A 20,575-nucleotide genomic window follows, 5' to 3' on the forward strand; every position below is an offset into this window, starting at 1 on the left:
GCTGATTTGTCTGTATTCTGATTCGCAGGGTTTGCCTTCTGCACAGGAACAGACTCCACACAGAGCCCTGGTGTTGCTATAGCCTTTCTTAATATCATGGACGGTGTACTGCAGCTTATAGGCTATATGGCCCTTAAATACATCTTAACATGTCAAACAACATTTCTAGAAACATCTCTAGATACGTTTCGTTGTTTTTCTTGTTAAATTCACAACATGGATTTGAAATGGATATTTCCAGATGTCATATCTAAATCCGCATATTTAACACATGTTTCATTATCTCTATATAGGCTTCCACAATTATATTTTAATTTTAATCATAATTGGATATCCAGTGTTCTTTAGTACTTTGTTTTTATTTTGTTTGGTGTCTTTCAGGTATATATTGGCAAAGATAATCTCGACCCTGCTTTCTATATGTGGTTTGGAGATAGACCAATACAGCCTGTGGATCTCTGTGAAGGAGCCCTTCTCTTGCTAGATTATTTCTGAGTCATGGTGGTGTTTGTCATCCCAGTCATCAGTCATTTTATTCAATAAAGAAATTTTTTCTTGTCCTGCTTTCTTATGCAATGAAAGATATTAAGTTATGCTTAACTAGGATTATTTTCTTTTGCTTGGAGTATCTAGAGACATTAGAGCACATTTTTTTTTTAAAGTCCAGGACTACCAAACAAGTCTTCCTTGATCGTTTCATATTTTAAAGGATTCCTGCTGCTATCTAATGAATTATTTCCAAAAATTAGAGCTGTATTTAACAGGGAGGAACAAAAGGAGACAACTTACTTCATTTCTGGACCTAAAATCCTAAATTTGCTGAAATGGGTCTTGAAAAACTTAAATTAATAGTTTCTTACAGGAATATTTATAAGCTGTCCAGAGAAAATGTTCAGCAAATTCATACTTATAATAAAGGAGAACTAGAATAGGCATGCAAACCCAAAGGGTACACACATCAAAATCCCAGTTTAAATTTAGGTTCATTTAAATGACAGGTAAAATAGAAAACTTTGTTATTTTGTGGGTGATAGATACTAAATAATTAGTAAGTCCTAAAATGTTCTAAAATCCTTGTAAAGATTTATGGAAACAATGTCAGATATTATGTAATTAGGGTAATATGGCAACAAATAGGAGGTATTTGACTATCTTATTTTAAAAGACAAAATCTGTATCAAATCATTTACTAATTTATGAATACTCTCACCAACTGTTTATGCTTATCGAAATGTATAAACACAAATAATTATGAGAAAATATTTTACCTAGGTTTGGGGGATGAATTAGAAGTGCCATAAACACTATCTGTATGAATTGGCTGCTTTAATCCACAAATATGAAAAAAAAAACCTCTTAAAAATAAGTATGCTGGAGAGGGGGCGGCGCATGGATGGAGCCAGCGGGAGGCTGCTGTTGGAGTGTTGATGTTTGTGGGATCAAAAAAGAGTGTCCTGTGGTGCGGAGCTTGGGTCAGTACATTAAGTGACCATGGAGAACAACAAAACCTCGGTGGATTAAAAATCCATTAATAATTTTGAAGTAAAGACCATATATGGAAGCAAGTCAATGGATTCTGGAATCTATCTAGATAGTAGTTACAAAATGGATTATCCTGAAATGGGCTTATGTGTAATAATTAATTATAAGAATTTCCATAAAAGCACTGGAATGATATCTCGGTCTGGTATGGATGTGGATGCAGCCAACTTCAGAGAGACATTGATGGGCCTAAAATATGAAGTCAGGAGTAAAAATGATCTTACTCATGAACAAATTACAGAATTGATGGATAGTGTTTCTAAGGAAGATCATAGCAAAAGGAGTAGCTTTGTCTGTGTGATTCTAAGCCATAGTGATGAAGGAGTAATTTTGGGAACAAATGGGAATGTTGACCTGAAAAAATTAACTAGTTTCTTCAGAGGAGACTATTGCCGGAGTCTGACTGGAAAGCCGAAATTCTTCATCATTTAGGCCTGCCGAGGTATGGAGCTGGATTGTGACATTGAGACAGACAGTGGAACTGACGAGGATATGGCATGCAGAAGATACTGGTGGAGACTGACTTCCTGTATGCTTATTCTACAGTACCCAGTTACTATTTTTGGAGAAATTCAAAGGCCGGGTCTTGGTTCATCCAGTAACTATGAGCCATAAAGCAGCTGTAAGCGCACAAGCTTGAGTTTATGAACATTCTCACGCATGTTAACCGGAAGGTGGCAACAGAGTTTTGAGTCCTTCTCCCTGGACTCCACTTTCCAAGCAAAGATACAGATCCTGTGTATTGTGTCTATGCTCACAAAAGAACTGTACTTTTATCACTAAAGAAATGATTGGGAGTGGGGTGGGGATATGTGTCCATTTTTTGTTGTTGTTGTTTTGAATGCCAAATGAGAAGACTGTCAGGGAGACTTTATTTCCCTCTCATTTAAATCAAATTTGATGCTCCAGCTGGTCTTTGAAGGATACCTCTGCCACAATGCAGCCACAATGCAGCTACCTCAACTTCGACATCAGGTAGTTGAAATGAAATTGAATTAGGAACAAATAAATGTCAATAATGGTACTATCATCATAGAAGAAATTACAAGGCTATCCTTTTATAATTAGCAAGATTTAGCAATACTGTGAATTTTGAAGTAATTATGAAGCAGTAAAGCTTTTCAGTGATGATTTTATACTCCCTACTCATGTTAAGAATGATGTTCTAGATTTTGTTAAATGTACAAACAATAATGTCAAATGATATGTCTTAGAACTTGAATCCCTGAGAAGAGTCAAGGGCTCAAACCCTTGTTTTGGAACTAATTTATGGAAATGAATATTGGGACCACCATAGCATACATTATAGCTACTGGTTTTGTGACAGTTGTCCAGGGCACATATTTGTTATTTAAAAAATTGTGGTTTATTATTGTAACATAAATAACTTTAGTATTTATGTAAGAGGAAAATCATGTGCAAACTTGGTTGACTCTTTGAAGGCTACCATCCATCTGTAGCAGACATGATGGCAAGGTGCTAAGATCCACCAGCATTTGCTTCTTACTTATTCTTATACAAATCAGCTTAGTTTTATAGATCAAAATATCTAAAAGAACAGTTATGTGGTTATGTAACAGCCTCAAACTGTTGATTATTAGAATGAAATGAAGGAATTCTACAGGAACATACTATAATATCAGTTGTCAGAGCAAAAGGAAAGGAGAGATGAAATCTACTGTAATTGGAGAGAAGATGGTTTGAGCCAGAGTAGAGTCATGGCAGAGACAACTCGACCCACCTTGTGAGTACTGGTTTGTGTGGATGATATCCCCAAAGTCCAAGATCTGGACAACGACAGGGGGACTGGAGCCATTACAAGGTCCCCTTCAAATACAGGAGGTCAGGCCTCTATCCCCGCCTTCTCAAGTTTAGAATTGCCACAGCCCTTCTATACTTAGAGAAGGGAGGAGATGTCAGGGGCATCCCTGCTTACACACTGAAGGCCTAAAATCAGCCATGAGCCTAAAATCAGCAATAGGCCTGTCATACATGTATACTAACACCAAGTCTTGGGTCTCAGTGGAAAAACGTCAAAGCAGATGGCTATAAGCTAATGTAAACAGACAGCTTTTGTGGAAATTTACAAGCCTGAGTAGTCATAGACCTTGTAAATAGGTAGCCTGGGCAGACAATACCAACTTAGATAAGGACAAGCGAGTCATAGGCAGAGTCATAGTGACTCGTCCCCTGAACCTTCACCCAGCTGATACCCGGTTCTGATGAAATCTGTATTCCCCCTGATCATCCACACTCCAGTGTCATTCCCTTCCCCACATCCTGCCTTTCTGTGTTTATAACCCCTGTGTGAATGAATTACGATTTGAGAAAAAATAAATTAAAAAAAAGACAATCTTTATAAAACCTAGGAGGAAGATAGTATTACCTCTACTTTGTATAAAGAGAAATAAAGGTGCACAGTTCATGTAACTTCCACAAACTAATTTAAATACATTTAACACACTGCAAAAAAAAAAAAAAAGAAAGAAAGAAAAGAAACTTCTGAAAAAAGGTTTTTCCAGAGTGCTGAGAGTCTCAAGAAAGTTCACTGAACTCCATGTACTATGTGTAGCACGCTGACTTTTCTGTTGAAGTATACAATGGAAGGAAAATTATGGTGATATTTGTATCGTCACTAGAAATGAAAGGGCCATGGCACACAAGTGGTTGACCCTGCAGCCCATACAGAGAAGCTACAGACTACAGTTCATCCCAACCAGGGAGACTGTGCTCCAGGTTTCCTTATCACGGAGGTGCTGAGTCATTGTTCGCTCTCCTGATGTGCCCAGCATTTTCCACAAGCTTCCTTTTTGCACAAAGAAAGGAAGGAATTCACATTATAACTGATAGATTCTTGCTTAGACTGAATTTATTGTTAACACTTTCTAAGTAAACACAGCATGTATTTTAAAGTGTGTTCTCATGTGGCAATTTCATAAAAGTTTGTTATCTTGCATTTTCATTTCAAAACATAAATTCAGATTTAAAATAAAATATAAGTATGCTCCCTCAATTTTGTTGATATTTGTTTTAAAAAAATTAATTGTGATATTCATATGAAAATAGGTAAAACTAAACATGTTTATGTAAAGCAAAGGAAGCTTTACTCAGCAAGATAAATATAACATTTTCACTAACAGACAGATATAATTTGAATTATGCATCGATGTATGTTAAATGAATGTAGAAATGTTATTATGTTTCTAAAAAGAAGATTGTTAAAGGGAGGTGGAATGAGAGACGGAATGGGATGTGTGTCAAAGAGAAAATAATGGAAATACAGAATAAGCTGATCAACCATCAAGAGTATTTGGATCAGATGCTAATAGATGAATATGATGATATATATGGATATTTCACATTGAAAGTTTATGCTACCTAAAAAATAAACAAATAGAAAACTGAAGAAGATGACTAGGAAAGTTATAGCTATCTTAACTACAATATATTCAATTTTCCTAGAAGAGTATTCTGATTCTATACATTTGTTTGTACATATATTTGTTTTTATTCAACATAGTACTGTATAATCATTGAGTAAATAAACTATGAAAAACTCCACATAAATACTTGAAAATATTAATTGGCACATATAGCCAGAGGTATACTAGCACATTCTACAATAATGTTTGAATTAGATGATTTCATCAAAAATAAAGAATGCAACAGTTTGGGATTCTAAACAAGCAATAAAGAGGCAATGGCAAGTTACATAAACTAATGGCTCTACCCAGGCTATATAAAGCATGAAAATCAAGTATTCCCTGTGGGAGAGTTTGTGGATTAGTATGCTTGACATTCAGTTTTAACTGAAAAACAGAAACTCATAGGACCCAGAGATGGATGATAAATATGCATAAATTTCCTATCCTTTATTCATTTGCAAGAATAATGAAATAGTCTACATAAACAATTTATGAAAAATATTTGTTACTTGAATTTTTATGTAAACATAAAATAATCATACATGAATTTATTCAGAAGATTATAGCTATAGTGCTAAAGAGTAAAAAATTATTATTGCTAAATATAAAAACAAAACGGAATAATAGTATCCCCTATCTAAGAGAAAAGTCCACCTCAGTGAAAATGGCGTAGTCATTAACTTTTCTTCTATTATGACAACTGACTTAAAAGAAAAACTATGTGGTCTTAGTAGTTTTCCTATCCTTGAGGTTATGAGAATATATTCTCTAAGTTTCACATGCAAACACATTTGTATGTGTTTTCAGATGAGAGTTCCCTGTGGAAAGTGTCCCTTAAGAAAACATGCCTGTGTGGTATTAACATTTAATGAATATTGAATTAACATTTAATCCATTTAGAGTGACATTCATACTTTTATTGTGATGAAAATAGAACAGAATTATATGCTTATTTCAGCCTCACAGAAAATTGGCATAATTTTGCACAATGATAACATGAAAAATTGTAAAACATTTAATTAAAAATAAACTTACTTAAACCTAAGTCATACATAATTCTGTAGCAGCCTGTATATGTTCTCCTGTATGTATACACTTCACAAAATGCATATTACAAAATATAGGAGATCAAAAATAATAGGTAGCCATATCATTTTCATTCCCAATTTTTATTTCTGTACATAAGGAAGCAGGAGATAGATACATTTACTATTTAACTTGTAAAGAATTACAATATCTTATGAATTTACAGGTCTAACTGCTTGAAATTTATCTATCATGTATCATTTAACATCAAACATGTTGTCTACGTATATATCATCTGTTTATCTATCTTTACACATATTTGTTAAAAAATAAGTACTTGAGAAACACAAGTTAGAACAGCATTCATTTTGCCTTCTTATCCCTCCTAAAGTTATAACTAAAATGTGAACAAACTGCATATTTGTGACACATAAACTTTAATGATTTAATGAAGTTCATTTCTCTGATTTGTAAAATTTTAGCAAAACTTTTATTAGTAACTTTCATTCTTGCATAGAATTTAGACTATTTCTTTATATTTAAAGAAGTATATAGCTCATTTAATTTTCAGTTTCTGTTTATTTTCTATAACATCTGCCATAATGATGAACTAAAATATGAAATATCTTTTTTTTATAAAGCTACTGATTTTTTAAATTAAAATACTGTTTATATTTTATGTGATTCAATATAATAATTATAATTATCAACCTTTTGGTGTTTTATACATTATCCAGAACTCACTATTTTGAGTGTAAGCTTCTTAATTTAAACAGAAATCATATGAAAACTCCTAGGATCACAGGGGAGGAGACCACAACATCTGCCCCAACACCAGGAGTAACTAGGATCCCCAAGATCCAGAAACTCAGGAACCCTCTCCTGGCCAGTGGCACAGGTTCCTTCCAGTTTGAGCCTGTTCCCTGAGCAAACCTTGGTCTCTGGCTCTGCACCCAGTTCTACAAGACTCAGAGGAAACTTGACTCCCAGGTGCTTTAACATGCCCAGTATTACAGGATCACAAGATCACAGAGGAAGTTCAACTCCAAGGAGATTGGACACACCAGGAAGCACTGGAGCTCTGACACATCCAATATTAAATCTTAGGATACAACATCTTTCCCAGCACACAGGATAACTGAGACCACCACAAGAACCAGGGAAACACAAACCCTTGCCCAGCCAGAGGCACTGGTTCCTTCCAGCTTGTACCTGTGACTGGAATAAGCCCAGGGCTCTGGCTGCCCACCCACCTCTGCAACTCCCAGAGAAACCTTGACTCCTAGGAACCCTGACACAACACAATATCTAGAGCTTGTTCACATCAGGATTTCAGAATCCCAGAGGCAGCTTGACTAGCAGGTGTTCTGACAAACCCAGGATCACAGGATCACAGGATCACAGAGACACTTGGAGTCTGAGGAGTTCTGACAAAACCAGGATCACAGAAAGGATAAAATTCAGTCAGAGACAGCAAGGGCAGGTAGCACTAGAGATAACCAGATGGCAAAAGGCAAGCTCAAGAAAATAAGCAACAGAAACCAAGGCTACTTGGAATCATCAGAACCCAGTTCTATCACCACATCAAATCCTAGACAGCCCAGCACACTGGGAAACCAAGATTCAGATTTAAAATCACTTCTCATGATGATGATAGAGGACTTTAAGAAGGACATAAATAACTCCCTTAAAAAATACAGGAGAACACAGGTAAACAGGTAGAAGTGCTTAAAAAGGAAACACAAAAATCCCTTAAAGAATTACAGGAAAACACAACCAAACAGGTGAAGGAATTGAACAAAACCATCCAGGATCTAAAAGTTGGAATAGAAACAATAAAGAAATCTAAGAAAGACAACCCTGGAGATAGAAAATCTAGGACAGAGATCAGGAATCATAGATGCAAGCATCAACAACATAATACAAGAGATAGAAGAGAGCATCTCAGGTGCACAAGATACCATAAAAAAAAATTGACACAACAGTCAAAGAAAATGCAAAGGGTGAAAAAGCTCCTAACCCAAAACATCCAGGAAATCAAGGACACAATGAGAAGACAAAACTAAGGATAATAGGTATAGAAGAGAGTGAAAATTCCCAACATAAAGACAAGTATCTTCAACAAAATTATAAAAGAAAACTTCCCTAATCTAAAGAAAGAGGTGACCATGAACATACAAGAAGCCTACAGAACTCCAAATAGACTGGACCAGAAAAGAAATTCTTCTCATCACATAATAATCAAAACAAAAATTGGACAAAACACAGAAAGAATATTAAAAGCAGTAAGGGGAAAAGGTCAAGTAACATATGAAAGCAGACGTATCAGAATTATACCTGACTTCTCACCAGAGACTATAAAAGCCAGAAGATCCTGGGTAGATGTCATACACATCCTAAAAAAGTAGAGATGCCAGTCCAGGCTACTATAGCCAGCAAAACTCTCAGTTACCATAGATGGAGAAACCAAAATGTTCCATGTCAAAACGAAATGTATACAATATGTTTCTACAAACCCAGCCCTAAAAAGGATAGTAGGTGGAAAACTCTAAAACATGGAGGGAAACTACTCCCTAGAACAAGCAAGAAAGTAATATTCTTTCAACAAACACAAAAGAAGATAGCCACACAAACATAATTCCACCTCTAGCAACAAAAATGACAGGAAGTAACAATACTTTTCCTTAGTATCTCAATATCAATGGACTCAATTCTCCAATAAAAAGACATAGACTAACACACAGGATACATAAACAGGACACAGAATTTTGCTGCATAAAGGAAACACACCTCAGTGACAATGACAGACACTACCTCAGAGTAAAAGGTGGAAAAATAATTTCCAAGAAAATGGTCCCAAGAAACAAGGAAGACTAGCCATTATAATATTGAATACAATTGACTTTCATACAAAAGTTTTCAAAAAATATCAAGGAAGGACACTTAATACTCATCCCCCCCCCCCAAAAAAAAAAAACCCTACCAAGATGAACTCTCAAGTTCTCAAGTTTAAACATCTATACTCCAAATACAAGGGTGACCATATTCATAAAATAAACTTTGCTAAAGCTCAAAGCACACATTGTAACTCATATGATAATAGTGGGAGACTTCTACATCCTACTCTTAGCAATGGACAGATCATGGAACCAGAAAATAAACATTGACACAGTGATACTAATAAAAGTTATTAACCTGGATTTAACAGATATCTATTGAACATTTCATCCTAAAACCAAAGAATATACCTTATTTTCAACACCTCATAGTACCTTCTCCAAAATTGACAGTATAATTGTTCACAAAACATGTTTCAACAGATACAAGAAGTTTGATATAATCCCATGCATCCTATCAGATCACCACAGACTAAGGCTGGTTTTCAATCACAGAAAAAAAACAACAGAAAGCCCACATACACATGGAAGCTGAACAACGCTCTACTCAATGATAACTTGGTCAAGGAAGAAACAAAGAAAGAAATTAAAGACTTTTTAGAATTTAATTAAAATGAAGGCAAAATATACCTAAAGTTATGAGACACAATGAAAGTAGTGCTAAGAGGAAAACTCATAGCACTAAGTGCCTAAAAAAAGAAAAAACACCCTGGAGAGAGCATACACTAGCAACTTGACAACACATCTGGAAGCTCTAGAACAAAAAGAAGGCAAATACACCCAAAAGGAGTAGAAGGCAGGAAACAATCAAACACAGGGTCAAAAGCATACAAGTAGAAAAAAAAAAAAAACATACAAAGAAACAACAAAACTAGGAGCTGGTCCTTTGAGAAAATCAACAAGATAGATAAGCCCTTAGCCAGACTAACCAGAGGGCACAGAGGCAGTATCCATATTAACAAGATCAGAAATAAAAATAGAGACATTCAAGGAAATTAAAAAAAATAGTCAGATCCTAGTACAAAAGCTTATATTCAACAAAATTGTAAAATATGAATGAAATCGACAATTTTCTAGACAAATACCAGTACCAAACTTAAATCAGGATCAGATAAACCATCTAAAAGTCTCAAAACCCCTAAAGAAATAGCAGCAGTCACTGAAAGTCTCCCAACCAAAATAATAATAATAATAATAATAATAATAATAATAATAATAAACAAAAAACTCCAGGATAAATACAGTGGCAAATGCTCGCAGCCAACCATTGGACTTTGCACAGGTCCCCAGTGGAAGAGTTAGAGAAAGGACTGAAGGAGCTAAAGGAGTTTGATACCCAATAGGAAGAACAATATCAACCAACCAGACCTCCCAGAGCTCCCAGGGACTAAACTATCAACCAAACTATGTACACATGGAGGGACCTATGGCTTCAGCTGCATATGTAACAATGGATGGCCTTGTTGGTCATCAATGACAGAGAGGCCCTTGGTCCTGTGAAGGCTGGATTCCCCAGTGCATGGGAATACAGCAGGAGTGGGTGGATGGGTGGGAGAACACTCTCATAGAAACGGAGGGAGGAGGCACTGGATAAAATGTTTCTATGGAGATCCAAGAAAGTGGGAAACATTTAAAATGTAAATAAAAAAAATATCCAACAACAACAAAAAGAAAGCCCATGGCTACTAAAAATCCCTAGCTTGGTAAGGATACATAGTGCTAAAACACAGAAAATGAGTAACAAATTAAAATGTGTTTAAAAAAAAAAAAACAGAAATCATACGATGTAAATTCAAGTAAAGGATCACTTTACTGAATGACCTGTCTACTTGCCTATCTGGTGTTCATAGATAAAGTTAACTGTTTTATAGGATCATAAAAGAACAGCCTGATTTTTGGTCAAGTACTACACTGGTTGGAAACTGCTGGAGACCCCAGGTCATCCTGAGGGGCCCCAAGTGAGACTCAGGTGACCATAAGGGATGACATGAGTTTCTTGCTACACTCCCAGACTCTAGGCTCCTGACACAAGGCCTCAGACCTCCATAGAGTGGGGTCATGTAGGACAATACCCGCTAGCCCTTCCTCAGGTAGAGGGTGTGACTACAAGCCACAGAGCCTCAAGACAGATCTCCATATTAATGAGGTACCTAAAGGCCAGAGGAGCATAGCCAATTAAACCTTCCTTCCCAGACTCTTCTCTTTGTGAAATGTGTTTAACCTCAGGCCTGCCCTAAAAATACTGGGGTATAGTTTTTATCTACTTTCTGCCATGAAAATAAACATCTTAAGACCATGAACTGTTTTTCTTCTTTGGGATCCATCCTTGGGAAGAATGAAGAAGTTGGGGTTTTTTGTTTGTTTTTGTTTTTGTTGTTGTTGTTTTCTGTTTTGTTTGTTTGTTTGTTTGTTTGCCTACAGAGCCACTGTCTAATCTCTTGTAGAAGACTTCTCTGCATTCCCAGCCATTGAGACCACCAACCCAAGCAAGCAAGCAAGCCAAGCCAGCCATCCAAGCCAAGGGAGCAGCTACCACACAGCCAAGGGAGACTATCATCCCTTTGGGACACAACTGGAACTCATCTCTCCCCTTCTCCTCTTCAGCTGCAGGCAAATCTACCCTGTATGGCCCACTTTGCTTTTGGCCCTTTCACGCCCCCCCCACCCAGTGGCATCTGGGAGCCCAAGAGCCTAAGAACTAGCTGCTTCCCGGCCAACTTTTGGTCCAGGGACCCCCAAGCCAAGAGCTCTGCCTCCTCAGGAGACCTCAGACTGTGCTCCCCACCCCTGAGGCACTGCCGTGGGGTGAACCCAGTCAACTTTGTATGCCTCTGCCTCTCTGAGCAGAGGCCCTAGTCCCTGGTTGGGGGCAAAAGGAGGACCCACACATCAACCCAGACATGCACGACAACCCAACGATGTTCAACACACTAAATAAGTAATTCACAATCACCTGAAAATTTGTCCAATACAATGAAATCAATTATCCTTCAGGAAAAATGAATTTGAAAATTTTTTTAAAGTTCTTTTACTTTATAAAATATATAGATAAAGGCAACCTTCAGAGAGGTGTTTGTTTTTGCTAAAATTTCCAAGTTATACTACATTAATATGGGAAAGTCAAGGAATAGAAACTTGTAGCATCTATTCACATTGCATACATAGTCAAGTTCAGAGAAAATGAGTGTGTATATATTTAATATTCATCTAATTTTCTCTACATTTTTATAGTCATGTTGCAAACCTTGTGTGGTACAACCTATAGTGGGTTAATTCTACTTACATAAATTAACCTAATTAAGACATTACACCAAAGAAATAACCCCAAGATAACAAGATCTAAACAATCTCTCAAGGAGATTTTTTTCCCAAGTGTTTGAAATTGTGTTAAATCAAAAATTAAAAGTTGCATTACAGAAGATTTAGTTGAAAGTATATAAGGCTTTATTAAAAGAGACAGAGAATAAAGCATGCCCCTTGAGAAAGCATCTTCAATCTCAGTAGTCAAGTAAACAATGTCTTTGACATAACTCTGTTAAATCATTATGATAAAATGTACTACTAAATAACTTTTGCTCTATATTTTTATTTTATGAGGTCATACATGCGTACTATATTTACATAATTTCCACCCTTTCCTTTCCACCTCTAAGTCTACTTCTAAATCCTCTCAAATTCGTGATCTCATGACCTGCTCTTACTTTTTATTCTTACACACACACACACACACACACACACACTTACAAAACCCATAATACTCTGATTCTTTATTATCATGTGTGTTGAGAGCTGATCACTTGGGATTGGATAACCTATAATAGAACTCATTCCTAGAGAAAACTGATTATCCTTTTCTATGAGGCATGTAAAATTTATCTTTTTATATTTTTGAAATTATTATATGATGATCAGGCTTTAATGAAGGAATTACAAAGATTAGTGAACAATGATAATACAAATTTAAAACACTTTGAAATGGTTCTGCTTCATTTATAAAAATTGAAATTTGGTGTTTGTCTAAATTTAAAATAGTTTGGCATTTAAAATTATAAGGTTATGTTTATATTGTGACATAAATCAAAATTTGACCTAATGTGTAGGCCAACTTTTGTTTTTTATTTTTATGGTCTACTTGTGTAAACCATAAATGTGTTGTTTTTTTTAAATGTGATATGAATAAAGAAAGTATTACTGGAAATAAAGACAGAGCAAATAACCATTGCTGGGAAGACTTTTTAACATTAAGATAGTGAGTTACATACCATTTAAAACCCTTCTTAAAGTGTGTGGTTTTAAACTAGACATTGTAAATAACTTAAAATCCCAGGTCAAAAGGCCTTCATAAGCTATGCAATCATCATAAAATACAGTTTTCAGAAGCAATTTAGACTTGCATGACCTTACTATGAAGAAATTTCTAAATCGGGATAAAATTAAGTGAATATTTATAATTCAAAACATGTTCACTTAAAAATCTTTTCTCAGAATTAAAGTACAATTGTTGCTATCATTGTTGATAAGCATACTTTGAGAAATGCTTTGTACCGTTTCTTAAGTACCTGTTGAAAGATTTTAAAATTTGTTTATTAAAAGGGCTAACAAATTTAGCAATACAAATGTATACTCTTATTTATAAATTAACAAAATACATTAACAAAACAGTAATAATTTCAAAGTAGGAAAGAAGTGAGTATCCATAGAAAAAATACTAACATATAACTATCTAAAATACTTCTAAAATGTGAACTGTTCCCTCAGTGACAAACCTCTTATATTAGTAGAGTATTACATTCTCTTGAAAAGACACTGTATATTATCTTCAGGAAGCTGATGGGCTGCATTGAATTTAATTGAAAAAAATAATTACAACAAACTATATTTAGTAGAATACACCTAAAATTCAAGTACTCAGAATATTAAGTCAGGAAGATGTAGAATTCAAGAAAAGTTTGCTCTATATATTGTATTCATGGGTAGTGTGTTTATCAAAGTATCATATATTAATTTTAAATTTATTTCATAATCATTCTTCGTATATGATTGTTAAATAAAATAACAATAATGTTTAAAACAACAGCAGTCCACCCAGAAATAAAACTAGCAGAATTCCCATCAGAAGACACAATGTACTAGGAAAAACGGTCTTGAGCCTATAATCCAGCTTCCAGGTGGGAGAAAGAGCATTAGATAGAAACAATATAATTTATGTGGATCTAAATATGATGATGTGAGTGACTGAGCTTCTTCAGAGAGTCTTTGATTTGCTGGGGAATGACTTTAACAATCAAATCCCAACTAACAGAAATATCAGACATTTTAAAATTTGCAGACATTGGCAAGAATTTTCTTATCATGTAATTTAGTTCAACATAATGTACATGACAAGCAGCACGAAAAATCTGGCACCATAGTAAAAAATTTTCAAGTCACAACACCAACTGCTTATTTCTTCTTCTTAATATTTATTTATTTATTTATTTTATTTAATTTAATTTTATGTACATAGTTAAAATTTTCAAGTCACAACATAAACTGCTTGTTTCTGTTTTTCATTTTTATTTATTTAATTTAGTTTAATTTAATGTGTATTAGTACTTGACCAAATGCTTGTATATGTCAATGGAAGGGATGTAGAAAAAAGGAAAGTTTTACACACACTGTTAGTAAGAGTGTTACTTAAGACAATCATTGTAGAAAATAATGTGGGCATTCATCAAAATGAAGCTAGCATGAGAACCAACAAACCTGGTAGCTTGTGTATATCCAAAGGAAGGTGAAATTGGTTTTCCAAAGAGATACCTACATTTCTACATTCACTGTAGCATTATATTAACAATAACCAAGAAATGAAATCTAAATTTCCATTGGCTAATGAGAAAATAAAGAAAAGACAGTAGACATATACAATAAAATACTATTCTGCCATTAAAAATTAATGAAATCTTGTCACTTGTCACAATGTGGTCAAAATTGTAGATCATTATGTTAAGTTAAATAAGCCAAGCATATGCACATAATGGAATATGTATTATGTATTTAAATCTGTTTAAACTATTTAAATTTAAAAATAAGTTTTTAGGCATCAAACATCAATGCATACATTAAAATATAAAACATAATCTTATTTGTAAAACAACAAAATAGGTATGTACTTATAGAGAGTGTCATTGGAGATTGTGTAAATGGATATCATATACTTAAACATGAACAATATTCTCTGTATAATACAACACAAAAATACAATATGTTGACTTATACTCTAACTGTGTTTTATTTGTTTTTGGGAACAGTGAAATATATAACCTGAGGTGCTAGTTATGTGAATGTGGTTCAAAATTCTAATGGCTCTAATCGATGATGTAGCCTTTCCCTCTGCCTGATTGACCACACAGGACTTCAAATACTCCTTTTTTCAATTTTCAGAAACAATCGTGATGACCATATTAAATAGGAGTAGTCCTGCATAGTCATTGATGCAACTGCAGCTGGCTTATGCAAATAAACCTGCAAGATAACTTTCCCATTAGATTTATTTATTTTCGTTTTTTGTATTATGTTTGATGTTTTAGAGATCTCTTTACTCATGATTTTAAATGTTTTAAAATGTCCAAATTTAATTTTATGTTTTTATGACTTAAAAATTAACAATATTTTGAGGATTTTTTGCATACATTTCCCTAGTTGGAAACTATAAATTCTTGTTAATTACTCTTTAGTCACTTCAAAACTTTATTAAATAAACATGTTTTCTTACAAACAGCACCTAAGCATGAATATATAATGTCATAATTCAAGAAAAAATATTAACTTGATTGCTAAAAGTTAATAAGTTATAATAAGAAACAAAATAAGATGCTATCCATATTTCTGATGGGATTTCTGAGATCAACTTTAAATAGAAATTACCCGATGAAAAAAGTTTATTTTTGCCTTAAATAATTTTATATTGGCAGTGGGGTGGAAGGGATTGAAGAAATAGCAATCACAGACAACACCACACACATGAGGGCAGCAAGAGTGATGGGTAAGAGCCTGAAGGTCCCTCTTCAATAGCAATCAGGTAGACGTGGGCCTGGAGTGTTGATGGAGAATCTCTGGTTAGTAGGCATGGTTAGAGAAAAAGAGATTCCCTGGATGCAACTCCAAACTGATTACTTGGGGTAGGTATACTTCCCTTGACAAGCGAGGTTGTTGGCAAGAGTTTCTTGATGTATTCCTTCTGAACCACCTTCAGGTTTTCCTTCTTCCCATCGTAGGCTTTTAGAGCAGAGTCCAGCAGGGCTCAGGCATAGTAGAAAGTCAAGTCTCTGGAACAAGTCATTGTTCCAGATGGGGCCACTTGACATCAGTGAGGTTGATAGATGCCTCTTTCTCATTCTGCCCTCCAAATAGGAAACTGACCCCCGGGACAGCCGGGGTGGGGAGGGGAAATGTGTGATGAAGTGCTCTGACCATTTCCACAGCAATCTCTTCATTGGAAAATTTATGGGTGCAAGCATGGCCAGGGGTGACCATGTTGGGCTTCAGCAATGTGTATTTCATATAGACATAGTGGTCACTCAGAGCCTTGTTGACAGCTGCCAGTACCTTCTCAGTTACATATTGGCAACTCTTCAAGTTATAGTTCCCATCTGGGAGGATTTCAGGCTCCACAATGGGTACAATGTCATTTTGTTGGCAGATGCTGGCATAATGGGCCAGAACATTGGCTTTTTTCATGATGGCAAGGGTCAACAGAGTATGTTCCAAGTCTTTAGCACACAACACCTCTTGGCAAAGTTGACTCCATCCTTCTTATACTGGGCACAGCGTTCAGACAGCCCACCAGCCCTTGAGTAGTGGTCTTGCCATTGGTTCCTGCCAATGGCACCAAATCCTTATCTACCTTAATGCCCACAACACCACTCTAAGACTTGATAACTTGGGGGAAATGACGTCCATCATCTGCCTTCTGGTACAGTGTCTCATGGAACCTCACCCCACCCCACACCCCCACCTCCATTGCAGGGATTAACAGGGTCATCAGCCTTCAACAGCAGCTGGCAGTAGAAACGCCTGCTCTCGGTGCTCTCTCTCCCAAAGGACTGCAGTCATTTGGCAGTGCTTCCAGTGGATTCATCTGCAGCTAGAACGCCCTTACCAGGATCCATAATTTGGTGAGTGATGTCAGATAGCTCCTTCTTCTGCTCTGGGGTCACTGCTGAGGATTGATAGGGCACAGTGCCAGTAGCTGCACGTTTCTGGCACAGGATGGGGTAAGTCAGCCGGGTACACAGGTGAATAGGCAAAAGGACTAAGAAGCGAACACAACATGGCTAGGGCCACCAAAACCACATTCTGCAGCAAATTCCTAGAGAACACGGCTTATTCAGCTGGAATGGAAAAGGGATCTTCTATTCTGTTTTGAGGTGCTAATAAAAATCTATTTTTTCAGTAAAATTAATGATGCAATTTAAATTTTATTTTTGTTGTTCTAAAATCTTGTGAATATTGCTACAGAAAATACAGAAGACATTGGACTTTAACTAACCTATTTCATCAATATATTATATATTAATCAGTATAAATATAATTTGCATATACATGAACATGCTAATACAAAATCTGTGGTTGTTTACTAAGAAATGCATTTATTAAATAAATTAAAGCTACCTATGACTTCTGAAAGCATTGAATGTATTTTTAAGAATGATTTATGTCAGAATAAGGCACATTGTTATAAAATGTTGTAGTAACTTTGATAGGTATGTATTTTCTTATTTTAAGTCTTTTTGTTATATATATTAATAACACAAACTTCAAGATACTATTAAGTTTCTCATTAAAATTATTTTGACATTTGTATAAATACATAAAAAACTTTATTATCATATTCTTTTCCACAGTTTGATTGCCTTGGTGATACATAATGTGAATAAAAATTTAACACGCTTGTGCACAAACACATCATTTGCTTTACTGATTTTCTCTAAATAATATCTATAAATTGATTGTCCTTTCGGTTGCCAAGTATTATTTACTCTTGAAAATATGTTCTATGACATGGACGATAAAGATAACAAGAAAAATATTATCAAATTTTGTATGGGGAAAAGTGAAAAAGTGGGTATGACATGACTTGGTTTATGAGACAAAAGAAATTAGATTTATCATGGTCTCATTTATTCATATCCATTATGGTAACAAATTATATCTTTATAGAAAACTATTACTTTTCAAATGAGAAAAATACTCAAAATACCTGTGAAAAATTTCTTAGATGTTTGAGTCTGCTTTCTTTTAGAATCAATTCTTTTCCAAAAATACTAGGTAAAGGATCTGTGAACATAACTCATATGCTATTGCACAGAGCTGTACATTGTTAATCTATGTAATACCTAATATGCTTTGCTTCCCTGAACAACTTCCAGAAAACAATCCTTTAATTTTAATACCAAAAGAAAGAACGGAACATAGAACATCACCTACAGTAAAGAAATTGTGTAAAATATCAGTAGAGACTGAAAAGCTATTAGAGACAAGAGAAAATTTCTTGCTATACGAAAATAAAGTTAGTAATTGTGTAAATGATTTCAACAGTGTTAATTTCTATAATCTAGCTACAAAATTTTGGTTCATGATTTATTATTCAGATATTTATGATTTTTGAGAATATATCTTTGGATTCCACTGACACTCTTGCATCCCTGTTGCTTATATGTATAGATTCATATCTTTATTATTTAATGGCATCATGTACTTCATTAACATAATTCCCTTTGATTCCAAATTAAAATCATTTTTAGGAATGGCAGCCTTCTTCATTCATTACTGAAAAACTAGAAATTAGGATATTACCAGCTAAGTACTTATTTTTATGTTTACCCTTTATTTTTACTTTGTGTATATGCTTATTCTATCTGTATGTATGTCTGTACATCACATATCTACACAGAGGCCTGAAAAATGATTTTCTGTCTTCTAGAACTGGATTTATAGACTCCAGTTTTGAACTGCTATGTGGATGCCAGGAATTAAGTCCAGGATCTAGAAGATCAACCCATGCTCTTAAGTGTTGACCAATTGTTTCCTGCTTCCTGTAACTACTAAATTTTCACTGTTTTATATTAGCAAAACATACCATTTTTATTTTTCTGCAGTTTTATCAACAATATTCTATTAATTAGGAATAGAACAATTATTACAACTGTGTTATGATCTGTGCCATACATATTTATCTGTTTTGAAAGACTAAAGAAAATATACATATTTCAGAAGTTAAAAGATTGGACTGATATGTACACACACACACACACACACACACACACACACTGATTTTATTTATATCAAAAGTAAAGCATCTACCTGTTGTTTTTCTTAAGAGAAGATAGATAACTTGTGTAATTTAAGAGAAAGAGAAACCTCTTTATTATTTTTATGTAAAATTTAATTCAATAACTGCCTATGAAAATAAAGGTTTATTAAGATGTTCTTTTTAAATTTGCTGCAAAAATAACAAATAATTAGAATTTCTGAGTTTGTCCCTTTGCATATTCTTCCAAGAGTATCTTTCAAAAGATTTCCATAAAATAAAATGCCAGGCACTACTTTACATTACGTTATTCTAAGTCATATTCAAAGTGAAAAATGAAGCTTAAATCCATTCTCTGTTAGGGTTGGGAATGTGGCTGTATGGTCAGAACGTCACCTAACATAATCAACGCTCTCACTTTAGCTACACATTGTCCCAGATGTACAACAGCTTAGGTTTCATATAGCTTCTCTATCTATTGGCTAAGATTTAGTACAGAATTTGTGACTTCACACCCAAAACATACAATTCCATCTTCATTCAGATGCATCAGGGTCAAATAGATTTCAAACTTGTTAATTAACCCAAAGCTTGCTATTGTAACATGTTTGATATAAATAGCTTTGACTAATTCCTCAACAAAGACTTATTTCTCTATTTAGCATCATTAGAAAGCCATTTTATTGCCTTATAAACTGCTGACAATAGTTTATTTAGTCATGTGTCTAAGTCAAAATTCTTTAAACTATTCAGTCTTTTTCTTATTGTTATAAATTAAATTATATGTAAAAGAAATATTATAATTCATACATATTATTGAATTGTGATTAGTAAATTAATGATCAGAAAATGCACTGTTCCATCTCCCCACTATATTTTCCTAATGAATCAAAATTTAAAGTTCTCCATTTGTTATTATTGTGGAAACTGATATATTTTTTAACTAGTCACATTTCTTCTAAGCAGAACTACCTTTTGTATTGTACACCTTGTGGGTTTTGGCAAATACACACTGGTTTATATACATTGTTTCAGAATTGTCATTTTATACTTGTCTAAGATGCACTATGTACTGGCCAGTGAAAAATATTTTTTCAGTATTTGATGACTTCATATCAATAAACACTAATTGGCTGAAGGGGTAATAACAACTTCAAAGAAGGACTCGGTATTTAAGGAAGTAGGAAATCCCAGGCACTGTCAGACAAGGAAGATTTGGGAGAGATTTCAAACCTGAATTGCCAAGAAAATCCCTTACTGACTAATGTTCAACATGAGGTTTGGGCTGAAGGTGCTCAGAAAAGGTGCAATGGGCTGTATAGCTCTCTCAACTAGCTTTTTAATAGAGAGCTGTAGACAAAATAAGTGCAGTTTTGTCTACTGAAAATGAACTG

At 34.6% G+C, this 20,575-nt stretch overlaps 2 pseudogenes; one reads left to right on the forward strand and one right to left on the reverse strand.

The window, feature by feature from the left end:
• The first annotated feature begins 1,491 nt into the window (after positions 1–1,491).
• On the forward strand, positions 1,492–2,325 carry LOC114608386 (annotated as a pseudogene).
• Positions 2,326–15,988: 13,663 nt separating this feature from the next.
• Positions 15,989–20,575, reverse strand: part of LOC114626986 — a 36,717-nt pseudogene continuing 32,130 nt past the window's right edge.

This window comes from Grammomys surdaster, unplaced genomic scaffold (genome assembly GCF_004785775.1).
Source record: "Grammomys surdaster isolate TR1022 unplaced genomic scaffold, NIH_TR_1.0 61, whole genome shotgun sequence".
NCBI classification, from domain to species: domain Eukaryota; kingdom Metazoa; phylum Chordata; class Mammalia; order Rodentia; family Muridae; genus Grammomys; species Grammomys surdaster.